The sequence below is a fragment of the Pinus tabuliformis genome, chromosome 4_2, assembly GCF_031772625.1.
Source record: "Pinus tabuliformis cultivar Carrire ecotype Pingquan chromosome 4_2, CPIR1, whole genome shotgun sequence".
Lineage (NCBI taxonomy): Eukaryota > Viridiplantae > Streptophyta > Pinopsida > Pinales > Pinaceae > Pinus > Pinus tabuliformis.
Window position 1 is genome coordinate 790992142 of NC_142304.1, and position 25033 is coordinate 791017174.

Sequence of the window (25033 nt, forward strand, 5' to 3'; positions counted from 1 at the left end):
AGTAGTTGCTATTGTGTATCGACAACTTGTGGGTTCATTGATGTATTTAGTGAAAACACGACCAGATTTGTGCTTTGCGGTGAACCAGCTGAGTCAAGCTATGGTTCAGCCTACCAAGCTGTTTTGGAAGGCAGCTAAGCATGTGTTGAGATACCTCAGAGGCACATCTCAGTATGGATTATGGTACAGACGGACAGAGGGAGTGAAGCTTCAGGGCTTCACAGATGCAGATTGGGCAGGGAGTCCATCAGATTGGAAGAGCACTTTAGGCGGAATTTTCAACCTTGATTCAACTACAGTTTCTTGGTACAACAGGAAATAGAGGCCAGTTACACTTAGCTCAATAGAGGCTGAATACATGGCTGCCAGTCAGGCAGCATGTGAGGCTATTTGGATGCGGAAAATTCTAGCTGGATTGTTTGATCAGAGGATGGATCCAATTGTGATCTATTGTGATAATCAGAGTTGTATCAAACTCTTTAAGAATCCAGTATTTCATGACAGGTCCAAGCACATCTATATCTAGTATCATCATCTTCAAGACTGTGTGGTGAAGAGGATCATGGTGTTGCAGTATGTTTCGACCAAGGAGTAGGATGCAGATATTTTGATTAAGACATTGTCAAAATCCAAATTCGAGTTCCAAAGAGACAGGATCAAGGTGACAGATAATCCCTTTCTTGTTGAGAGGGAGTGTTGAAAATAGCAACAAGAAATGCTAAAAATAGCATTGCTATAAATAGCATTTCGGGATACATTCCAATTTTAATTAGTCCCTAAATTAAAATTTGAATTTGAGCTTAGCAGTTGTTTGTAAAATAATTAATTAATTCATCTTGAGTTAATTAGTTAGAGAAAATCAAACATGAAGTCTATGTGAAGACATGCAACAATTATCCCTTTGATTGAGGAAGTTATCCATTAATTAAGGAGATCAGGATGAGTTATACTTTGAGCTGTAATTAGTTGGCTCAGTTAACTGAGTTAAGTCTAGTTAGATTAGTTCAAATAGTTTGTGGAACTGATTGTGGAGTTCAGTTAGTCAATGCATGCATGCATGCAACTAGTGTAATTTAGATAACTTAATATTCTCTCATAAATAACTCGTGCATGTCAGTTCAGACAGAGACCCAGTTGAGATCAAATGATGGGACAATGTACTATTAGTTGCAGGAATATTCCCTTGAGGATATCTCTTGCATGCAGAAGGAATTCTTTCCTTGAGGATTGCGCGGTTATTTCTAAGTTTGGTGAGTAGTGTATGAGGTAATTACACACAAGTGGTAGTTTAAGGACCTAGGAGAAATTGCGCAAGGAAATATGAGGCTTGGAGGACTAAATGAAGGCATATGTGTTGTCTATTTTGTCTATGAGCAGCAATGAGGGATTGTACTGAGAGCTGGATAGCTTGTGAGCTACAGCTTTATGTAATCCTTATGTATTTCCACTTGTATGATAATACAGAGATCAGGGTTTTTAGCTGAGGATTTCCCCAGAGTATTCTTCTGTGTTTCATGTGTGATTGGTTTCTTCTTCATCTTTTATATGTGTTCTATTTGATCTTGCTCAAAATCGATTAAGCTTCCTCAAGTTTGTTTGTAGAAGTAGATCAAGTATTTTGCTTTAGTTACATTGCATTATCAGGTGATCTGCAATGAAATTTCTACAATTAGCCATCGATCAATTTCCTTCTTGGTTCGTCATGTCATTTCTTTCTTCATGGAAAGTGGCCTTCTTGGTACATTTTTGGAAACTTATTCATCCAAATAGTTCTTTCTCTTCATGCTTCTTTTAGGAATTTCCATCCACCACATGAATGCGATTTGTTCTTGTGTTTATAATTCTTGTTCCAGTAGCCTCGCATGAACTCATCCATACATTAATCAATAAATCAAGTCAAAGTATTAAATAAAATCGTACCTTATGAGATGGCTTTCTATCATGACATCCTTTCAGTAGGTATCAATGTCCTGCATACTTATTGGCACATTTCTGGGAAAATATATCTATTGTCAAGGGTCTCCATTTTTTTAGACTTTAATCACAGTCTTCATATCTTTCGGGAGATTTCCTAGTCAACTCTTCTTGGTATTTGGGATGTTGATTTCCTTCATCATGGTTGTATAGATCACAATCTCTTCCTCACACATTTCATTCTCAAGGGTTTCTAAGCAAAGTTTTGTAATCGTAGTCAACCACCTCATACTTTATATCATGACATATATGTTTATTTAATCTAGTATGACTTATGAATTTCTACATATTTTCAGAGGAGGAAATCCTTCTCCTTTGATCATGCTTCTTAAGATAGAGGTGATGATCTATATTACTTGCAACCATAAGACACAACATTATAAAATTAAATACAAGCATACATACCTCATTTTACCATTTGGTCATCTAGTCTTCTTCCAACAACTTCCTTGATTGAAGTGTCTTCAAACCCTTGATCTTCTTCTTTTCTAATAACATCGTAACATCATCCATGAATTCCACAAGTTGGAGTTCTTGACGAAACACTTGCTTCTTCTCTAGATCAAAGAATCTTGAGGATCTTGTATATCCTTATCTAGCAGATGTTTCCATTTTGACTTGATGTATGATGAGACCTATATTGGATGAATTCTTCCTTTTCTTCAATGTCCAATGAGGTTCCCAAGAGTTATTTCCTTCATGTTTGATTGTCATGGATTTTGTTCTTCATGATTCCCATGGTGATGCCATGAGCTATTGCTTCTAATGCTTTCATGATGCCACAATGCATCTTAATATCATGGTCATATCTAAAGATTTAGGAGCTTATGATAGGATCCCTTTTTGTGAGAGATTTGTTTCTCCCTCTTTCTTTGGCCCTTTTCTTCATCTTCCTTCATCTTTTTGGTGATATGAGCTTCTATCCACATTATTTTCATAGCATTGAATCTTATACTATAATGTATTTCTCTATCTAGCATAGAGACCACATATTGTTGAATGAGGTAACCTTCTTCTTATCATTTTTCCTAAATCTCCCAATTGAGATCTCATGAAAATATTCCTTTGTTCTTTGATACCTTTACTTTTGTGTAGATCTAAGTGATGTGACCTTCTTTAATATAATTTCAGAGAATATATCTTCTATTATTTCATATATCTCTCTTTATGTTTCCTCTTCTACTCCATAGGCATTGGAGTACTTTTGAGTGATTTCATACAAATCCTATGAGTCTCTTGATGCATTCAATCATTTCTCGACCTTCATAGACCTTTCCATAGATATTAATGACTTCTCTTTTGTATGAGGATTATGACAATGCTCCTTATTCTATTTCCTTGCAAAACCAGGTCATTAAACCAAAAAATTGATTAAACATGAAAGATACTTACTTGACATGTGAAGATGAGATCTTCACCTTAATGCTTCCTTTGCTTGAGTTGCCCATCATGAACCACTAGTATCCTTTTATCAAGACTTCCTTGGAGACCTTCTAGCACCATGACATTTGTGATATTGACATCACCAAAATTGCTTCGTGACTTTGAGATCATCTTGACTCTCAATTCATATTTAAGGTATTTGAGAGCATTATTGATAGGCTAGTGATACTTCTATACCACAAGTGGACTTTATCACACTCAGTATTCCTTGGAGTGCATCAACAAACACCTACATCGAGAATTATCCAAACTATGATAGTGATATAGGGAGACTTATGTTCTGATCTGAGCATCATGTTGTTAAAGATCTGAGACTGTGACAAGTATGTTGTTATGACACAGTACTGAGACAATGATGTCTTTGTGTAAAGAGGCACTGTATAGAGAAACTGCCTTATCACCGAAACTACCTTGTTGTGGTAGCTAGATTGAGAAAATGGTATAATATGGATTTTGAGAGGCAGTCCTTGGTTCAATTCTACCATATATATACTTGAGTCTATAATTTATGTGAAGAATGTCTTTTATTTCATAGAGAAGGTTCAATGATCAAGAAGTGAGGATCCCAAGAATGGTACTGATATACTCCATCGAACTGAACATGAGTTGGGTGCATGACTGTAATTACCGAAGTTGATACTTCACATATTGTTGTAGACTTTTTCCTTCAATCTTGACAAAACCTTTGAAGACTAATCCTTGTATGTCTCTTTTCTGCCCTTCCTTAGACTGTAACCATAGATCTGATAACATGTTGAAGAATCTAGGGCATGGAGTTAATGAGATTCTTCTTAACATGATAGCTATTTGTGAGGTATTTTAATTTTTCTTCTTAGCATAATCTTGACTTGTTCTTATTAGAATATGTCTTCTTATATTCATCAAATAGTTACCAAAAAAAAAAGAGACAAGAACACAAGATTTTGGCTTTCTACCAGGGCCAAAACCTCTCCCTCTTGGAGAAGAAAACTTGTACAAAATTCTTCTTATAGAGATTCCAATTGATGAATACCAATACCATGACCCTTGACCTATTATGCCATTCCAAGACCAAGACATCAACCCTCTTTGTTGACATTGTTGCGGTCATCATTATGCTACACCATTGAAGCCATCCGATATGTTAATTCTTGTTGCATCATTACTGTTCCTTCATCAAGATTTTCAACATCACAACAAGATCTTCATATGAATGAGGGTTGCACTAAGATCACTGTTGTATCATAGTTACACCGATGATATCTTCATTGGAATACCACCAAGGTCATGATTGCATCATGACTGCGTATGTTGAGACACAATTATTCTTCCAATGTGTATGATGAGACTATGACTATGTGTCCTCCTGCGCTGTGCTTCTTCACCGAGACTATAACCATTCTCGCCTTGCATGGAATTATGCAACTATGTCAAGACTGTATAGTTGTGACCTTTTAAATGGGTCAAGACTTCAAATATGTCACTGCAATACCCATCCGAAACTATAGTAGTCTTCCTTCATACAAATTGTTGAACTGTTTCCCTTATCTGAGGTTCCTATACCACTATAGCTTGTTCGAGATTCTGGGCTTCCTGCACCCATCCAAAATTACAGAGGCTTGTCTAAATTTTCTGTCTTTTTATGGTGACTTAAACTGCGTATATGTAGTAGTTATGTCTATGTATTTGAGTCGACATGTCAGTGCGAAGTGTTGTGTCTTATTTTGTGAGCCGACTTGACATTTTTATTCATTTGCAGGCTGACATGACTATGATATGTAACGCTTAGATTTCTTCCTTCTTCAAGAGGATTGTGCTTGTATTTGGAGGGCTTATAGACTTGTATATATTTCACATATGCTCAAGAAGATCTCTTTACACATGTCTTTGACTCTTTGAATTTCCTTGAAATATGGAATGAGAAAGAAACTCATTCTTATAATTTACAAAAACAATATTTCTTTTCTTTACAAGTATAAAGATCAAAAATACATGTATAAATACCGAACCTAGTAACATTTTCTTCAACACTTATGGCATTCCTTTGCAACATTAGGTGCAATTTCTAGTTAATGATATCTAAATTTCCCTTGTTCTCTTTATTATTATTAGTATTAACTTCAATTTCCTTTTAATTTGCATCCCTTTAATTAATCAATTTATTTAAATCTCTCGACTTCACTCTTACTATTAATTTAATCCTTTTAGTAGTCTCATTTTCCTCTTAATTCTCTACCCCTACTTAATTAATTAATTATGTAAATATGGGGGTTTAACCCTTTTATTTCAATATTAAAACTATTTATTTTTAATTCTATTTATTATTATTGTTATTTTTTAATTGGCACTCCCTTTAATTTTTCAATTATCTTGATTTGACCTTCAACATCTAATAAGTTAATCCCACAGGGCTTCACTCACTGAACCTCTGACTTATCACCTGGGTTCGTGACATATTAAACAATACCCTTCATTTGACTACATATTGGAAAATACCTCTAAAAACCACATTATTTAACCCCCTATAAATACTCACCCAGTACACCTTCCCAATTTAAAAAACCTCTACTTTCATCAGACATTATAAGTATCCATTTTTTCATTAACATTTTTATACCCCTTTATATTTTTTCATTAACCTTAAGCTCCATTTTTATACTTGCCAATACAAAAACTCTTTATCCCCTATTATATGCTCAATATATGATGTCATATTTTCCTCAATATATATTCCCCAATATGAATACACATGATATAGTATTTCTCCCCAGTGAAGGGCCCCGTGATTAATCCTAATAGAGTCCTAATAATCCCCTATGATTCTCTTGCCCCTTGTTCCTCTATTTTATTTGATTTATTTATTTTTAATGACTATTTTATTATCTTAATAATATTATTCCTAATAATATTATTCTTTAATGGCTATTTTATTATTTGTACACTAAAGGTGTCCCTTTTTGAAATTGGTTAGCCTAGTGATTGTCTACCTTTTTCATCTCCATTTGACATTTGTTCGATTGTTGTTTTGACATCAGTGAACTTTAACTTAAGAAAAAAAAGGAATTACACATCTTATTGTAAAATGGACGATTTTGCTAAATAAAATTTGCTTATATATAAATGAATGTCATAAATAATAATGAGGAACTTATCATGGAAGAACTTATTAGAATTGAAATAATCTCAAATCCCTAGGAAATTGGTGGGTGGGGAGTCACGTGGCACAGATATAATTTTTTAAATTTATTAAAAGTAATGGACCATTTTTCTAAATAAAATTTTCTTATATACAAATGAATGTAACTAATAATGAGGAACTTATTATGGAGAAACTTATTAGAATTGGAATAATCTCAAATCCCTAGGAAATTGGTGCCGAATGTAATTTTTTTAATTTATTAAAAGTCGGTGCAACCTAACAATAGATATAATTTTAAAAATAGATATATATGAAATTGAATTAAATTAATATAATTTAAAAAAAAATATTTTATTGCATGATGAGAAATTTAACAAAATTTTCATTAATTTTAAAAATAAAAAATGCCTAAGTTGAAGTAAAAAGCCTTTGGAAATTAAAGTAAATTAATATAATTTTAAAAAATAGATATTTTATTACATGATGAGAAATTTAACAAAATTTTCATTAATTTAAAAAAAAATGAATTATTTAGATAAGTGTGTATATTTTGGAATGGTTTTCAGAATTTTAATTTAATTATCAATAATTATTAGGTGGATGGTAAGGATTTAACCTCCATGAAATATTCTAGAATTTTCATAGTAGTATACACAAATCAATGATTGAGATTTATCTCCAAAGTAGTTATGTCTTTTTTATCTTTTTAATTAAATTAATTAATTAAAAAAAATGTTATATGAACAAGTGTCATATGAAATGAGTTATGGTTTTTTGGGCATGTAGTATTGATAAGCCATAGTAATGGCCCATGATATTATAACAAAGCATATTTACAAATTAAGAATCTCCACGATAAAGTAGGGATAAATATATTTAATTAATTTTTAATATCTAAATTAAAATTAAATTTATTATTTATTTATTTTTAATGTTTTGAAAAAGAATAATAATGATAATGATAATTTAATTTTAATATTATGGATAAATTAGATATTAAATTGATATATGAAATTTTTTCATTTAAAGTTTATAAAGGTATATATATTTTAATCCTCTTTGAATTTGAACCTATAATATTTTACCAAAAAAACACATACTCTACGTAGTTATATATATATATATATATATATATATATATATATATATATATATATATATATATTAAATTTCTCTATTTTATATTTATACTTTGTTAATATGAAATTGAGATTTATAGTTCCTTCACTCCACATACAAAACAAATATATGTAATGTAAACAATTCAATAATGTGAAAATTTTCCAAACTATAAATGCATATCATATACTTAGTAGGTACTCCTTCAAATCAAAATTTTTAACATAACTCCCACACAAAATTGCTTTAACTAATTATGATAAATTCTCACCTTAAATCATGTTCAACCTGAGAGGTTATTGGTTTTTTGTTTAGGAATGGTCATCTTTGACATAAAACTTCTTAACTATGGTTCACTCACATGGACACTCGTTATTGTGGGACCGGCACAAGTTGTGCAAAGGAAACAACAATTACTCTGGAAAGATAAGAAAGAAATAAAATTTTAATGTCGATAAGGCTAAAGATAACCTATGGGACCTCTTTTAGAGTGTAAAACTTGAAAAAAAGTATGCACTTCAAGAGATTTAATCCTCTTCAAAATGGGAAACCTTAATTATTTATAGAAAGATGAGAAAAAAAGAAAAATTTAAAGTCCATAAGGCTAAAGATAGCCTATGGGACCTCTTTTAGAGTGCAAAACTTAAAAAAATATGCACCTCAAGAGATTTAATCCTCTTCAAAATGGATCTACATTGGTTCTATATATGCATATAGCATGTGTAACTTTTCATTTTTAAAACTGTATTTTTGAATACATAAATGGATACAATGCTTTGAAAGTTTACTTGGACACTTGGATTGTGTAAACTACACCACATAAATTTGCAATTCCAACAAATCTTTGCTAAAAAAAATTTAAATTTAAATTTAAAACTGGAATTAATGGCTCGAGGAAAATGACGCCAAATTAATTTAAAAGTTTTAAAAATAGATAGCTAAAATTCTAAAACAAACCCCCTTCTTTATGTTGATTGCAAAATATCTTGAAAAGGTCAATTGAGTGAAAGATGCTCTTTATTTAATCTCATTATCAACACACACTGACTTTAGTCATTTCCTTTGTGCAGTAACATTTTTTTGTGTGTAAGTACGGGGAGGACCTATGGTAATGTTTCTCCTCGTTATCCTATGGTAATGTTTCTCCTCATTATCTTGCACGTTATCACTTGGATATAATATGTATATAAGATTTTGACATAGTGGTATGATTGGAAAAAAAATGATTTACTCATGTGGTTCGAGCAACATTTAGGCATCTGCACAAGTGTGAGACTATTGCAAGCTTGAACACATTTCTTCCCCTCCATCCTCCACCCTTTAGGTTGTTATCTTTGCTTTTTTGCATCATTTTTTCCATAACATCATAGGGATGTTCAATTCCTTGTGTGTATCTTTACACCTTTAGGGGCAATTGCTAGTAATATTATCATTTAACGACTAATTCTAAATCTTTCTTCTATAAATGAATATATAAATCTTTCTTCTATAAATGAATACATAGTGGTCCTTTGTGATCACTCAAATTCTCAGTTCTTAATGATGGGTGGAGAGTCCACCCTAAAAGTTGAACAAGATATAAAATCATTTAAAGGGTTTCATCCGAAATGTTCTCCCAATATGAATAACTATGAAAACATACAATTTCTTATTATTTATATTCATTCAAAATAAAATAGAAAAATTATTTAATTTACAAAATAAAATAAATTAAAATAATATTTTAATTTTAAAATTACAACTTATTATTCACTAATTTTTTTTTGGCAAATATATAAAACCACCTTAAAATCACCCATTAAAACCATATAATTGTTAAATATATTATTTCAATTTTATATTATTTAAAATAACACATTTTCCTCTTTATCTAATTCCAATTCCAACTCACCTGTAACTTCAAAATCACATGGGTGTAATCAACCAACGAACCAATGTCACTTCAAAATTCCAATGAAGACTTTATTAAGATTGAATAATTTTAAGCAACGCAATCCGAATCTTGACATTTATGTAATTCCAACTGGTGTGTAAATTCAAAATCACATGGCGGTAAGCAATCAATGTTACTTCAAAATTCTAAGCAACGCAATCCGAAGCTCTATATCTAGACTCCATGATCAAGGCCCTGGAAATGAGAAATATTCAATCCATTTCCCTTACGTCGTTTCCGCCTATTTGCCAAAATGTGTACAGCTGTGGAGTTCAATTTTCTAACCTGAAATTGCCTTAGCTGATGGACAACGGACACCCACTCTCTTCCATGTCCTGAACTGACCCACGATCGGCTACCATTATAAACCTAAGCTAGGTGCAACAGTTTGCAAGCCAATTTATGTTTTACCAAGTTTGCAAGCCGCACAATAGAAATTAACTTATGCCTCAACAAGACGCGATTTGGGGTCGCCTACTAGATACAACAAGTCATATATACTTAATGAGATAACTTATCATTAAACCTCATATCACTCTATTAAAACTTATATTGAATGGGTAAGGAAAAATAATTATGGTGAAATTTTACCAAATGACGTAATGACCTTCTTTTAATAGTTTTATTGAATCGGAAAATAATCTTAAAAATAAAACGCAAACGGATATATGGTTTATACACAATATTAATGTATTTTAGAAATTTAAAATAAAACTATTTCAAATCAAGATCAAATGGGTGGGATTATTTGTAAATTGATTTTAAACCCAACCAAATCCAAATTAATAGTAAAAAAAATTCATATCGTTTATATCTTCTTACATTATAAGCCTGAGATAACAACGCGAGAAATTGGTGTTAATTTACAAATCCATTCCGGACACCAAAACGGAATTGGTGATGGACTTGCACATTCAAATCACTCCTATCAACCCTAATAGCTACCACAACCGCTGGATTCGGAGTCAGCTCCTCTTGAATAACATGCAGATCAAGCGCTCGAAACAATGGACTAATACGTACGGCTGTATATTTAGGACAGTTCTTGTTCTTCAGTTTTCATTTGCTGACACGCGTGTTTTATCTGCCACAACGAATGCCTATAAAACGCAAGTGGCCGTGGTTGGCAGAACACTATGGCCACACAATTATATACGTGGTAGAACCAGCCACGGTTACCCACCCAAGGTATCAATCCCATGAGTACACGTTAGCCATTGCCCAGACAAGCTGAGAGAATTCACAATTAAAATTCCTGATGAAAGATTCATAAATTAACCAGATAGAAGTACTCACTATTTTGTTGCAATTCAAAACGCAGATAAATAGAGGAGGGGGTATGGAGATGATGTGTTCAGTCTGCCTGTGTATGATTTGTGTAAGGTCAAGAGGATGATTGAGGCAAAAAAATTGCTATTTTCTGAAGAGGGGTGATGGTTTCGGTGATGGTGATGGTTTTATTCGGATGCCCGCTGACAAACAACACCCATTTGAGAGCAAAGAAGAAGATAGTAGTAGCATCGGTACCAGGTGAGCTGTTTTTCTTGCGGGTTCCTCTGGCTATGGCAACTAAAAGCATCAGGTATTCTCACATTCCCTGTGTTTATAATTAAATTTCTTGGTTCATCTATTTACTTTATAGAATCTCTTTTTCTGAATGAAACTGGAATTTGATCATAATTTTTCTGAGAAGAACCTCTTCCCCAAATCAGAATTTAAAAGATCATCTTAATCAGATTCTAGCAAAAAAAATTGATGATGAAAATCTCAGGCTATAAATTTTGTTTTTGCTTTTCTCTTGTGAAGGATATGACCTCGAAATTTGCTTTAAATTTTCCAAAACGAACATCTTCCCGCAAATCATAATTAAAGAATTCATCTAGTCAGATTCTAGCAAAAAATTCATGCAAATCTCAGGCTTTAAATCTTGTTCATCATTAAAAAATTCATCTTAGTCAGATTCTAGGAAAAATTCATGAAAATCTCAGGCTTTAAATTTTGTTGTTGCCTTCCTGTTGCTAAGGATACGACCTCTTCTCTGAAAATCTATGTTTAATATTAAATTTAAACAGAGTTAAAAAATTTTATCAAAAAATGTCTGATAGGGCTTGACCCCTTGGTGAAGCAGGGGAACCCACCAGATTTCATTTCCCACCATGTACATGATCGTTCCTCTGCGACGGCCGTGGCTACATAAGCCTACCGCCTTAGAGTAGGACATTGGAATACTATTCAAGACTGCAGTCTCTGTTCATCCCCATGGTGTTTCTAGTGAGGTGTTCATGAAAAGTCAAAGAAAGCTTTGTCAAAAAAAATATAAATAAAAGATCGAAATTTGAAGTGTGTGATCTTGTGATTAGTACCGTGTCTCCCCATCAAAAGAAAAAATAAAATTCTATCATAATTCAATGGATTTCTCTTTTATAGTTCAAGAGTGTCACGCACACATTAAAAAAAAAAAAAAATTATGACGATTAACTCCATATATACTAACTCTCATATACATTCACCCATATCAACCTTACGACAACAGTCATATAACAAGGTAATGATTATGAGGGTTCGAATTTCAATACATAACGTTTCATTCAGCTAATACATAGATTCATTTAACACATCATATTCTAAGGTTCTCGTGAGGAACCATAATCGAAACAATATACAGCATGCATATATAAATTTCAAAGTCTGTAACAAGTTTTGATGCGCACATTCCAAAGGGACTGTCAGTCTTTAAAGGCGAGTTATGGCAATTGCTAACGTGTCCCGGTTTCAGTCCCGAGATATCTGTAAATTGACGTTGTGTCCGGCCTTGACTTCGGTGGAAGGGCAGCACCGTCCATCTGGAAAGATCAATGGTTAGATGCCGTGAGGCCATGTGCGCCCAGTGCTCCAAGCACTTACGGGCCTGACGCCTTGGGCATATCACTTTCGCGCCCGAATCCCATCAAGCATGACCGGCCATCGAACGGTGGTAAGACCTCTCTGCAGATCGATGGTTGAGGGCTTGTCACGTAGCCGGTAAGTAAGGCATAGTATATATTACCGAAGCTCTTCTAACTCAACTTATTGTTCCTCTCATTTCGCTGCGACGGTGTGTCGCAGAGCTATGGCGTTTCACTTGCCCACTGCTCAGGCTACTATATTCAGCTCCAGACCTTGGTTCAATTCTTCCTTCGCACCGGATTACACAGGTATGAGACCATTCTGTTATCTTGTTACAGTCTATATCAGTTTCTAAGTTTGCTATGCTATTTCATTGTTTAACCAGGCTCTCGTTTTCCTGCTTTGACTCAGATGCACTGTGACCGGTGGCCACACCTTGTCGGAGTTGGGAGCCCTTCCGCTCTTTCTTCTGTTTGGGTTACAGGTAGGCTCGAATGCCATTAATACCGTTTTTATTCCATAGCTCTGTTTTAGGGTAACAGCTGAGTGTTTAAATTATTCTGACAGGGATACCCGGTGGCACCACCGCGGCCTGGAACCCTTTTATCAATTCTGGGTTTCGACCCGAGTCTTAGATTGTAGACTTGATTAGGGAAAGGTTACTGTCTATGAATATCATGCTCGGCCGTAACCCTTTGATTTGTATAATGTTTATCTCTGAAGGCTATTCTGCTTTGTATTCGGACAGTATAATGGTTTAAGCTTAAATATTGATCATGAGGGTTGATACCCTGGCTATGTCATTAAAATATTTTAGAGAGGCAGAGCGCGAGAGATTCAATGGATTTCCGCTCTGTGCATGATGTTTTTCTTTGTTTAAACGCCTTCTTGGCCACGGCTACACATATATAGACTTAATGTTCAGGATTTTAATATTCTTTTCTAATTAAATGGTTTGCATGACTATTGCTTCAATGTCGAGTTTATATATGTGTTTCACGTTTTCGATTCCATGAATCTTCGTCTGGTTCAATGCAGACAACAACTGTTCCTAAACAGAGTTGCTGGCTATATTTGGTTATGTACTTCTATCTATGTAATACAGTTTCTGGCTCTTGCGAGGGTATTAAAATGTGTTGATTATTTATTAGCTTGCCTTGTATATATACATGCATGTATTTCTATTACTATACGACACCTCTGTGCGACTGTAACAGCATGCCGAGGGTGTTGACCAGTCTTTATTACAGTTTCTGGTTTCGTCCATGTTTTCCGCCGGCGAAGTTAAGGTTTTCTCTTCTTTCCATACTCGAGCGAGGTCATAGTTTACTTGCTCGCATCCATTCGTATGGACACCATATCGTATTTATTCTCTGCTGGTATTTCTTTATGGTTTATGTGTAATACACAGTTTATTCTTTTACTATTACTGGGCCGCGAGGCTAACTAGTTTCACTCTTGAATGCGTACATAGAGTACCAGGGTTTGACTATTATACATCACGGCAAAGAGCACCTGTACATATTTCTGCTTCTTTTAGATATCTGCGTATTTTCTTGCTTTTCATATGAATGTGGGTTCCTACAATATCATTTCCTTGATAAGTTATTAATGTTGCCACCAAGGCTGGTATAAACCCAGTTATCTTTTATCTCTTATTTCTTTAATAACCATGCAAACTTAGGTTCGGATATTGCTTTTCGTACAGTTCTTAATGTTTTACCAGCAAAATGTGTATTCAGTTCACAGGCTATACTCGTATCTGTTTTCCTATATTTCATACAGTATGTACTACTTGATTTCATAATACTGTTTAAGAAATTATGCAAATAGCTGTTAGTTCTTTTCACTTTTCTCAGTACAGTACAGTATAATAAACATTCTAACAGAGGCACAAGTAGCAACCATACCTGTTATCTGCCAACTTACTTGTAATGCTTGTCAATCCACCCGTCCGTAGGAAGACTCTTCATTCTCTTCCACCCCCAAGCACTTGCAGGTCCTACTCGACCGCGGTTACACTGGTCTCGCCAGTAAACGCTATCTGATCCTAACCAGACATAGCGTACACAGGAAAAATCTTTCCTCTTATGCCATCTGATCCCAACCAGACATAGCATGAATCATTTCTTTCTTTTCTTTCTTCTGCCATCTGATCCCAACCAGACTTGGCAAATCCCCCTTTTTCCTCTGGGGTCTCAACTACCCCCAAGGTAGTTAGGGTTCCATTGTAACTGATTCCTCAGCTACTAACCATGATTAATCATAACTCAATTCAAATAGTACCAACACAATTGTTTTTCCTCAACATAAAAATAATAACAGGGATATATATATTTTCAAATAAAGTCTTTGTCCAATAATTACTTTTACTATTTACTAACATTAACTTTCCACAAGGGATGTCACATCTCCCCCTCCTGAAAGTCTACATCGTCCCGATGTTGCTGTTCATCCAAAAACAGTCTGGGATAAGTATCCCTCATCATTTGTTCATCTTCCCAGGTGGCCTCTTCAGGCCCAAAGTGCTGCCACTGCACTTTAACCTGGCTGATGACCTTTTTCCGCAACTCGACTCTTCTCCGATCTAATATGTTCACTGGTTCGACGAGGAACTCTCCTTCCGGTTCCACCTGAAACACATAACAATTAAGTCAGCTGCTTGCTAGTATTTTTTTTTTTTAGTTTACACTATATAACAGGCCTTCCTTACCTGAAAGTCCTGCCAACTTATTATATGCCTAGGGTCATACACATATCTCTTTAAAACTGATACATGGAAGACATTATGGACCCGAATATGGCTGGGTAGGGCGAGCTGGTAAGCTACTGGCCCTATTCGTGCCAGAATTTGGAATGGTCCACCAAAAACGCGGTGCCTCCATTGAAGGGTACTTTTCCTAGCTCGAATTCTGATGTACACATGTTCACCCACTTGGTACTCTTTAAATGTTCTTTTCCGATCTGCGAAATTCTTCTGCCTGTCCTGTGCCATCTTTAGATTAGCTCGAACTTTTTTCACCATCACTTCCATTTCCTCCAACATCTCAGGACCCAGCAAAAATTTGTCCTCCGGTCCACCCCAACTGGAGGGTGTGCGGCACTTCCGGCCGTAGAGTACTTCGAATGGACTCATCTTCAAGGATGAGTGATAACCATTGTTATAGGCGAATTCCACTAGGTGTAGATACTCCTCCCAACGCGTAGGTTGCTGCATCACATAAGATCTCAGCATGTCCTCCAGTACTTGATTCACGCGCTCAGTCTGTCCGTCAGTTTGCGGATGATATGCGGTGCTGAAGTTTAATTGAGTTCCTAGACCTTCAAATAAGGTCCTCCAAAAGGCTGAGGTAAACTTAACATCACGATCAGATATTATTATTTTCGGCAGCCCATGAAGTTTAAATATATTTTGCATAAAAATGTTTGCGATTTGAGCTGCACGATAAGTGGATTGAACCGGTATAAAGTGAGCTGACTTGCTGAGTTTATCCACTACCACCATTATAGAGTCATTGTTCTTTTTGGATTTTGGCAAACCGGTAATGAAGTCCATGGTTATGGTCTCCCATTTCCATTCTGGTATGGGTATTGGCTGTAGTAGTCCTGCAGGGTGCTGATGTTCAGCCTTCACTTGTTGACACTCCAAACAGCGCGCCAGGTATTCTACAAAATCCTTCTTCATGCCTGGCCAGTAATACTCCTTCCTTAGTGAGGTGATTAGTTTCTGGTAACCAGGATGTCCTGCATAAGGACTTCTATGGTTTTCATCCAGAATCTTTTCCTTAATACTGCTCTGATTGGGTATATAAATCTTTTTCTGGTAGCACAAAATGCCGGCTGTATTCAAGGTGTAACCTTGTTGTATGGAACGGGTATCTGAATTCTGCACTAAATGTCTCTTTTGCAAATAAATCTGGTCTTGCGCCACAGCCTCCTCAATCTCTTTGTCAAGAGTGGACCATCATTGACTGATACCAATCTCATAAATGCAGTGCACTTTTCGGCTCAGTGCATCAGCTACTCTGTTCTCCTTTCCCTTTAAGTGCTTAATTTCGAAATCGAAATTTCCCAAAAAGTCCACCCATCTTGCTTGTCTTGCGTTTAAAGTGGGTTGACTAAAATAACTAGTCAAGCTGTGGTGATCCGTCATCAACAGAAATTTCCTCCCAACTAGATAATGGCGCCACATCTTCAAAGCATGGATCACAGCGGTTAATTCCAGATCATAGGCAGAATATTTCTACTCATGTTCTTTCAACTTCCTGGATTCATAGGCAATCACTTTACCTTCCTGCATTAGCACTCCACCCACGCCCTCCTTACTGGCATCTGTACAAACTACATACTCTTTTTCGGGATCTGCTACACACAACACAGGTGCTGTAGTAAGTAAATGTTTGAGTTGTTCGAAACTTCCTTGACAATCTGCGGTCCATTTAAACACTTTTCCCTTCTTTTGCAAAGAGGTAATAGGGTAAGCAACTCTAGAAAAGCCTTCTACAAACCGCCGGTAATAACCAGCCAGCCCCATGAAGGATCGAATATCTGCTACATCCTTGGGTGTAGGCCATTCCATTATAGTTTTAATCTTTTCAGGGTCTACAACTATACCTTCCTTTGTAATAATGTGGCCCAAATACTGGATCTGTTCTTTATAGAAGTCACATTTGCTGAATTTTCCATATAACTGATGCTCTCATAATGTCTGCAACACTATCCTCAAATGTTCCTCATGCTCCTTGATATTCCGGGAGTATATAACTATATCATCAATGAAGATCAATACAAATTTGTCTAGGTATTGATGAAATACACTATTCATCAAACACATGAATGTTGCAGGAGCATTTGTTAATCCGAAAGGCAGTACCACAAACTCGTAGTGTCCGTAACGAGTACGAAAAGTTGTCTTGGCTATGTCCTCATCTTTGATTCTGATTTGATGGTAACCAGATCTTAAATCAATCTTGGAGAAGATTGTTGCTCCCTTCACCTGATCAAACAACTCATCAATGCGGGGTAAGGGATATTTGTTTTTCACAGTCAGCTTGTTCAGCTGTCTATAGTCTATACACATACGCAGAGTTCCATCCTTTTTCCTTACAAATAACACAGGTGCTCCCCAAGGAGAGACACTGGGGCGGATATACTTCTTTTCTAGCAGCTCTTGCAGCTGCATTTTTAACTCAGTTAATTCCGGCACACTCATCCGATAGGGTGCTCGGGACACTGGGGCTGCTCCGGGTATAAGCTCAATGGTGAAGTCTAAATCCCTTTTGGGTGGCAGCCCTGGAATTTCTTCAGGAAATACATCTGCAAAATCTTGCACTACTGGTATATTGTTAACAGTTGCAACCTTATCCACTGAACCTGCGAACCCCACTTGTACTGCATAAATCTGGCACTTCTTCCGGATACACTTAACTAGCTGTGAGGCTGTGATTGGCCGAATCTGCACTAGTTTCTGGATGCCTTGAATCTCTTTTCCCACACCCAGTTCATCTTGGTAAGAGACTGTCTTTGTTTTACAATTAATTACAGACCATCTCCGTTCTAACCAGTCCATTCCTATCAGCACATCATAGGAACCAAGAGGGAGTACGTTTAACTCAGTTGTTATTTTCTGGCCAGCTAACCTTAATGGACAGTTGCTGACTTTAGTTAGTACCCGTCTTTTGGCCCCAGTGGCCAGTTGTACTAACCATGGGCTTTTAAATTTAGTGGTTTGCAAACCACAGCTTTCTACCACTTTAGGACTTATATAGCTTAAAGTAGCTCCTGGGTCTACTAAAATAGAAACAGCTCGATCAAAGATCTTACCTTCGAACTCTATCATTGTTGGCTGGTAATCAGCTTGCCGATCCTCCAGTGCTGCATTTATTCTGGGCATGGATCGAGCCACATCTCCTACTGTTGAAGCTTCGTAGATCTGGGACAACTGATCGCTGTCCTTCCGATGAGGGCAGTTTCTAATATAATGGGGTCCGCCACAACCCCAACACTGAACAGGTGGCCGAGCTGAGCCTTCATTGTCCAATCTAACTTGCTGTTCACTGTATTTGGATTCTGCAGGAGGCTTGAATCTGTTTTGATTTTTAGTTGGATTTTTAGTATTGACTCCTTTCGAAAATCCTTTTTGGAAACTGCTGCGTGCTCCCTTACTTCCCATAGGCATTTTACTGCCCCGCTTATCTGTCCAACGCTTCCCAGAATTTTCTCCTTTTGATTTGTTCTGCTGATAACACAGTCTTGCTTTCCGAATCGCTTCATCCATGGTCTTCGGATTATCGAACTCTATCCTTTCTCGCATGGTCTGAGGTAAGCTGCTAACAAATCTTTGCACCTTAGCCTTCTCTTCACGAATATAGGGCACGTAACGAAGCAGGGATGTGAATTTAGTTACAAACTCGTCAATGGTCTGCTGTCCAAGCCGCAGATCATGAAATTCTCGCGCTTTTTCATCATAAAAGCGTTCTGTCAGATACTTTTCTTTGAAATATCTTTGAAACATTTCCCATGTCACATCCTGTTCACTTACTCCCCGCACCATCTTGACCTCCTCCCACCATAGCGTGGCTTTGGCCTGCAACTGGAATATAGCCAGCCTTGCCTTAAGATGATGATCATATTCATACACCTGAAAATACTTATTCATATTAATTAGCCATGCCTCTGCAGCTTCTTCTGATTCCCCATCGAAATGAGGTGGTTTAATCTTCCTAAATTCCCCTTGTAATTCCATCCGGGGTCTTTTTGGAGTTTGATATTCAGAAGCGTTAACAGACTTCTCTCCTCGCGTCTCCCCTCTGTCCTCTGCTTCCTCTTGTTCAGTGTGATAGCTCTGTTCATCTGTTATTTGTGCTTGTTCAGGCCTCGGATGTGACTGCTGTTGATGTTGTTTATCAGATAAGCTTTTCAAAATTCTTTCTTGTTCTATATTTAGTCTTGCATTATCTGCACGCAACCGGGCCATTTCGTCTTTTAGTTCCTGAACTGTCCTCATTAGCGCCGAATCAGTATTGCGGCCTTCTGCTCCCAGTTGTACCCAAAACTCAGGATGTCCCTGAGGTTGTCCCACAATTTCAGGTTGATCCACATTTCCATGAGGGGCGCTATTTGCCCTCCTCATCCTGCTACTACCTGCTTTAAGAATCACTCAATAAACAGACATAATTTCCTTTAGCATATTCTGAACTTTCATCATGATACTGTTTATATTTATGTTACTGTAATTTTGAAGTTTTTCCCAAAGGTCACAGAGTTGTAAACCTTGGGCTCTGATACCATATTGTCACGCACACATAATTTTTTTTTTTTTTTATGTCGATTAACTCCATATATACTAACTCTTATATACATTTACCCATGTCAACCTTACGACAACAGTCATATAACAAAAGTAATAGTCATGAGGGTTCGAATATCAATACATAACTTTTCATTCAGCTGATACATAGATTTATTTTAAACATCATATCCTAAGGTTCTCGTGAGGAACCATAATCGAAATAATACACAACATATATATAAGTTTCAAAGTCTGTAACAAGTGTTATGTGCACATTCCAAAGGGATTGTCAGTCTTTAAAGGCGAAGTTATGGCAATTGCTAACGTGTCCTGGTTTCAGTCCCGAGACATCTGTAAATTAACGTTGTGTCCGGCCTTGACTTCGGTGATAAGGCAGCACCGTCCATCTGGAAAGATCAATGGTTAGATGCCGTGAGGCCATGTGCGCCCGGTGCTCCAAGCACTTACGGGCCTGACACCTTGGGCATATCACTTTCGCGCCCGAATCCCATCGAACAAAACCGGCCATCGAACGGTGGTAGAATCCTCTCTGCAGATCGATGGTTGAGGGCTTGCCACTAGCCGGTAAGCAAGGCATGGTATATATTATCTATGCTCTTCTAATTCAACTCAGTGTTCCTCTCATTTCGCTGCGACGGTGTGTCGCAGAGCTATGGCGATTCACTTGCCCACTGCTCATGCAACTTCGTTCAGCTCCAGACCTCAGTTCTGTTCCTCTTTCGCACTGGATTAAACAGGTATGAGGTCATTCTATTGTCTTGCTACTGTCTATATCAGTTTCTAAGTTATTATGCTATTTCATTGTTTAACCAGGCTCTCGTTTTCCTGTTTTTGACTCAGATGCACTGTGACCGATGGCCAAACCTTATCGGAGATAGGAACCCCTTCGCTCTTTCTACTGTCTGGGTTACAGGTAGGCTCGAATGCCACCAACACCGTTTTATTTGATAACTCTGTTTTAGGGTAACAGCTGAGTGTTTAAATTATTCTGACAGGAATACCAGGTAGCACCACCGCGGCCTGGAATCCCTTTATCAATTCTGGGTTTCAACCCATGACTTAGATTGTAGTCTTGATTAGGGGAAGGTTACAGACTATGTATATCATGCTCGGCCGTAACCCTTTGATTTGTATACTGTTTATCTCTGAAGTCTATTCTGCTTTGTAATTGGACAGTATAATGGTTTAAGCTTAAATATTGATTATGAGGGTTGATACCCTGGCTTTGTCAGTTAAATATTTCAAAGAGACAGAGCGCGAAAGATTCAATGGTTTCCGCTCTGAGCATGATGTTTTTCTTTGTTTAAACGCCTTCGTGACCACGGCTACACATGTATAGACAAATGATACAGGTTTTCACTATTCTTTTCTAATGAAATGGTTTGTATGACTGTTGCTTCAATACCGAGTTTGTATATGTGTTTCACGTTTCGATTCCATGAATCTTCGTCTGGCTCAATGCAAGCAACAACTGTTCCTAAACAGAGTTGAGGCTATTTTGGTTATGTGCTCCTATCTATGTAATACGGCTTCTGGCTCTTGCGAGGGTATTGAAATATGTTGATTATTTATTAGCTTGTCTAATATATATACATGCATGCATTTATATTAATATACGACACTTCTGTGCGACTGTAACAACATGCCGAGGGTCGTTGCCCAGTCTTTATTACAGTTTCTGGTTTCGCCCATGTTTTCCACCGGTGAAGTTGAGGGTTTCCCTTCTTCCCATACTTGAGCGAGGTAATAGATTGCTTGCTCGCGTTTACTCGCATGGACACCAACCCGTGTTTATTCGCGGCTGGTATTTCTTTATGGTTATTATGTCATACGCAGTTTATTCTTTTTCTATTACTGGCCGCGAGGCTAACTTGTTTTACTCCTGAATGCGCACATAGAGTGCCAGGGTTGACTATTATGCATCACGGCGAAGAGCGCTGTACATCTTTCTGCTTCTTTTAGATATTTGCGTATTTCTTGCTTTTCATATGAATGTGGGTTCCTACAATATCATTTCCTTGATAAGTTATTAATGTTGCCACCAACGCTGGTATAAACCCAGTTATCTTTTATCTCTTATTTCTTTAATAACCATGCAAACTTATGTTCGGATATTGCTTTTCGTACAGTCCTTAATGTTCTACCAGCAAAATGTGTATTCAGTTCAGAGTCTACACTCGAGTCTGTTTTCCTATATTTCATACAGTATGCAATAATTGTTTTCATAATACTGTTTAAGAAGAATATGCAGATAGCTGTCAGTTAATTTCACCTTTCTCAGTACAGTACAGTATAATAAACATTCTAACAGAGGCACAAGTAGCAACCATACCTGGTTATCTGCCAAACCTATTTGTAATGCTTGTCAATCCACCCGTCCGTAGGAAGACTCTTCACTCTCTTCCACCCCCAAGCACTTGCAGGTCCTACTCGACCGCAGTTACACTGGTCTCGCCAGTAAACGCTATCTGATCCTAACCAGACATAGCGTACACAGGAAAAATCTTTCCTCTTATGCCATTTGATCCCAACCAGACTTGGCAAATCCCCCTTTTTCCTCTGGGGTCTCAACTACCCCCAAGGTAGTTAGGGTTCCATTGTAACTGATTCCTCAGCTACTAACCATGATTAATCATAAACTCAATTCAAATAGTACCAACACAATTGTTTTTCCTTAACATAAAAATAATAACAGGGATATATATATTTTCAAATAAAGTCTTTGTCCAATAATTACTTTTACTATTTACTAACATTAACTTTCCACAAGGGATGTCACAAAGAGTTTGTTTCTATGTTCAGTTGAACTGTGGTAGTGGTATAATCGTTGCTTGTATGATGACCTAGATTCAAACCCTGGTTGGGCTTACCCAGTGTAATATTTTTCTCCTTAAAACTAGGTAATGCAGTTATGCTATTTGTCTCCAACTGTAATACTTAGTACACCAATGGAGTTTAGTGTTTCTCCAAGGAAAAATAAAATTATAATAATGTCAACCCCATAGATAGCCATTATAAAAAAGCCAACCCCATAGATAACCCCGTCCAACACTGCAGCACATCGAAAAACAACCCTGCCTGCTTGAGAGGCTGAACATAGAGTTCACGTCTGGTTCATCTCTCCGGGTTGAGAGACTGAGCATAGAGTTCACGTCTGGTATGAATGTTAAAAAACATCATTACAAAATACCAGGGAAGGCCAGTAAACCAAAATTCAAATAAATTTCATTTAATAAATGAAATTTGAAATATCTCAAATCAAATTAAAAAAACAAATTTAGCTTTATTCAAAAGGACAATCAAATATTGATCAATGAATAAAGTTAAATTTTATTTAATAAATGAAATTTAAAATATTTTAAAGGAATGGAATTTAAAAACTGAAAAATTAAAAAAACAAATTTAACTTTATTCAAATTTAAAATATTGATGAATAAATAAAGTTCAATTTTATTTAATAAATGAAATTTAAAATATTGATGAATAAATCAAGTTAAATTTTATTTAATAAATGGAATTTAAAATATTTTGAAGGAATGAAATTTTAAAATTGAAAAATAAAAAAAATAAAAATTAACTTTATTCAAAATGACAATCAAATATTTATCAATGAATAAAGCTAACTTTACCACATCAAGGTTGGTTTTATTCAATTTTGAAATTTCATTTATTTACATCAAGGTTAGTTTTATTCAATTTTAAAATTTCATTTATCTGAAATATTGGTTATATATATATATATATATGATTTTCAAATGATAATGAATAAAGTTAACTTTATGGTTTTTTTTTTCAATTTTTATGGTTTTATTCCATTTTTAAATTTCACTTATCTGAAATATTGGTTATATACATATATATGATTTTCAAATGATAATGAATAAAGTTAACTTTATGGTTTTTTTTTTCCATTTTTAAATTTCATTTATTTGAAATATATATCTATATATATATAATTTCAAATGATAATGAATAAAGTTAACTTTATGGTTTTATTCAAATTTTAAATTTCATTTATTTGAAATATTGGTTAGTATATATATATATGATTTTCATTCAAATGATAATGAATAAAGTTAACTTTATGGTTTTATTCAAATTTTAAATTTCATTTATTTGAAATATTGGTTAGTATATATATATATGATTTTCAAATGATAATGAATGAATAAAGTTAACTTTATGGTTTTTTTTCAATTTTTAAATTTCAAATCATTTTCAATTTTTAACTTTATTTGATTTTCAAATCAAATGATAATAAATAAAGTTAACTTTATCCCTTGATGTCCCTTCATCAAGGTTGGTTTTCTTTTCATGAATAAAGTTAACTTCATGGTTTTTTTCAATTTTTCAATTTAAATCAAATGATAATAAATAAAGTTAACTTAATTTTTCTTTTCATGAATAAAGTTAACTTCATGGTTTTTTTCAATTTTTCAATTTAAATCAAATGATAATAAATAAAGTTAACTTTATCCATTCATTAAGGTTCGTTTTCTTTTCATGAATAAAGTTAATTTTATGGTTTTTTTTTTTCAATTTTTAAATTTAAATCAAATGATAATAAATAAAGTTAACTTTATCCATTCATCAAGGTTGGTTTTCTTTTAATGAATAAAGTCAACTTTATGGTTTTTTTCAATTTTTAAATTTCAAATCATTAGGTTTTCTTTTAATGAATAAAGTCAACTTTATGGTTTTTTTTCAATTTTTAAATTTCAAATCATTAAAGTTAACTTTATGTTTTTTTTTCCATTTTTAAATTTCAAATCATTTTCAATTTTTAATTTAATTTAATTTATTAGTTAATTTTATTTATTAGTCCCTGCCATCGAAATGCCAGGGACTATAGTAATCGAAATGTAGGGTGTAAGCATTATTTCAGCAGGGACTATAGTAATCGAAATGTCGGGTGTAAGCATTAGTTCAGCAAGGACTATAGTAATCGAAATGTCGGGTGTAAGCATTAGTTCAGCAGCGTAACGATAACAAATAATCAAAATTTGTAAGCATTAGTTCAGCAGGGACTATAGTAATCGAAATGTCGTGTAAGCATTAGTTTAGCAGCGTAACGATAACAAATAATCAAAATTTGTAATCAAGCTCCATATATTTTACACTGCAAGCTCCTTCACTATCTTATAGGCGAAAACATAGGTTATATTCATTAGTTTACTTTCCATAAACTAACAATTGAATTAATGTTAGCATTAATTCTGAGCATTTAATATTTTATTATTTTTTCATA

At 35.3% G+C, this 25033-nt stretch overlaps 1 long non-coding RNA gene across 1 annotated transcript; it reads left to right on the forward strand.

Annotated features, from left to right (window-relative positions):
- Positions 1-12668: 12668 nt before the first annotated feature.
- Positions 12669-13161, forward strand: LOC149172027 (uncharacterized). The gene is made up of 3 exons (XR_016259596.1): positions 12669-12781; positions 12885-12957; positions 13041-13161. It is a non-coding gene; the product is annotated as an uncharacterized LOC149172027 (long non-coding RNA).
- Positions 13162-25033: the final 11872 nt, after the last annotated feature.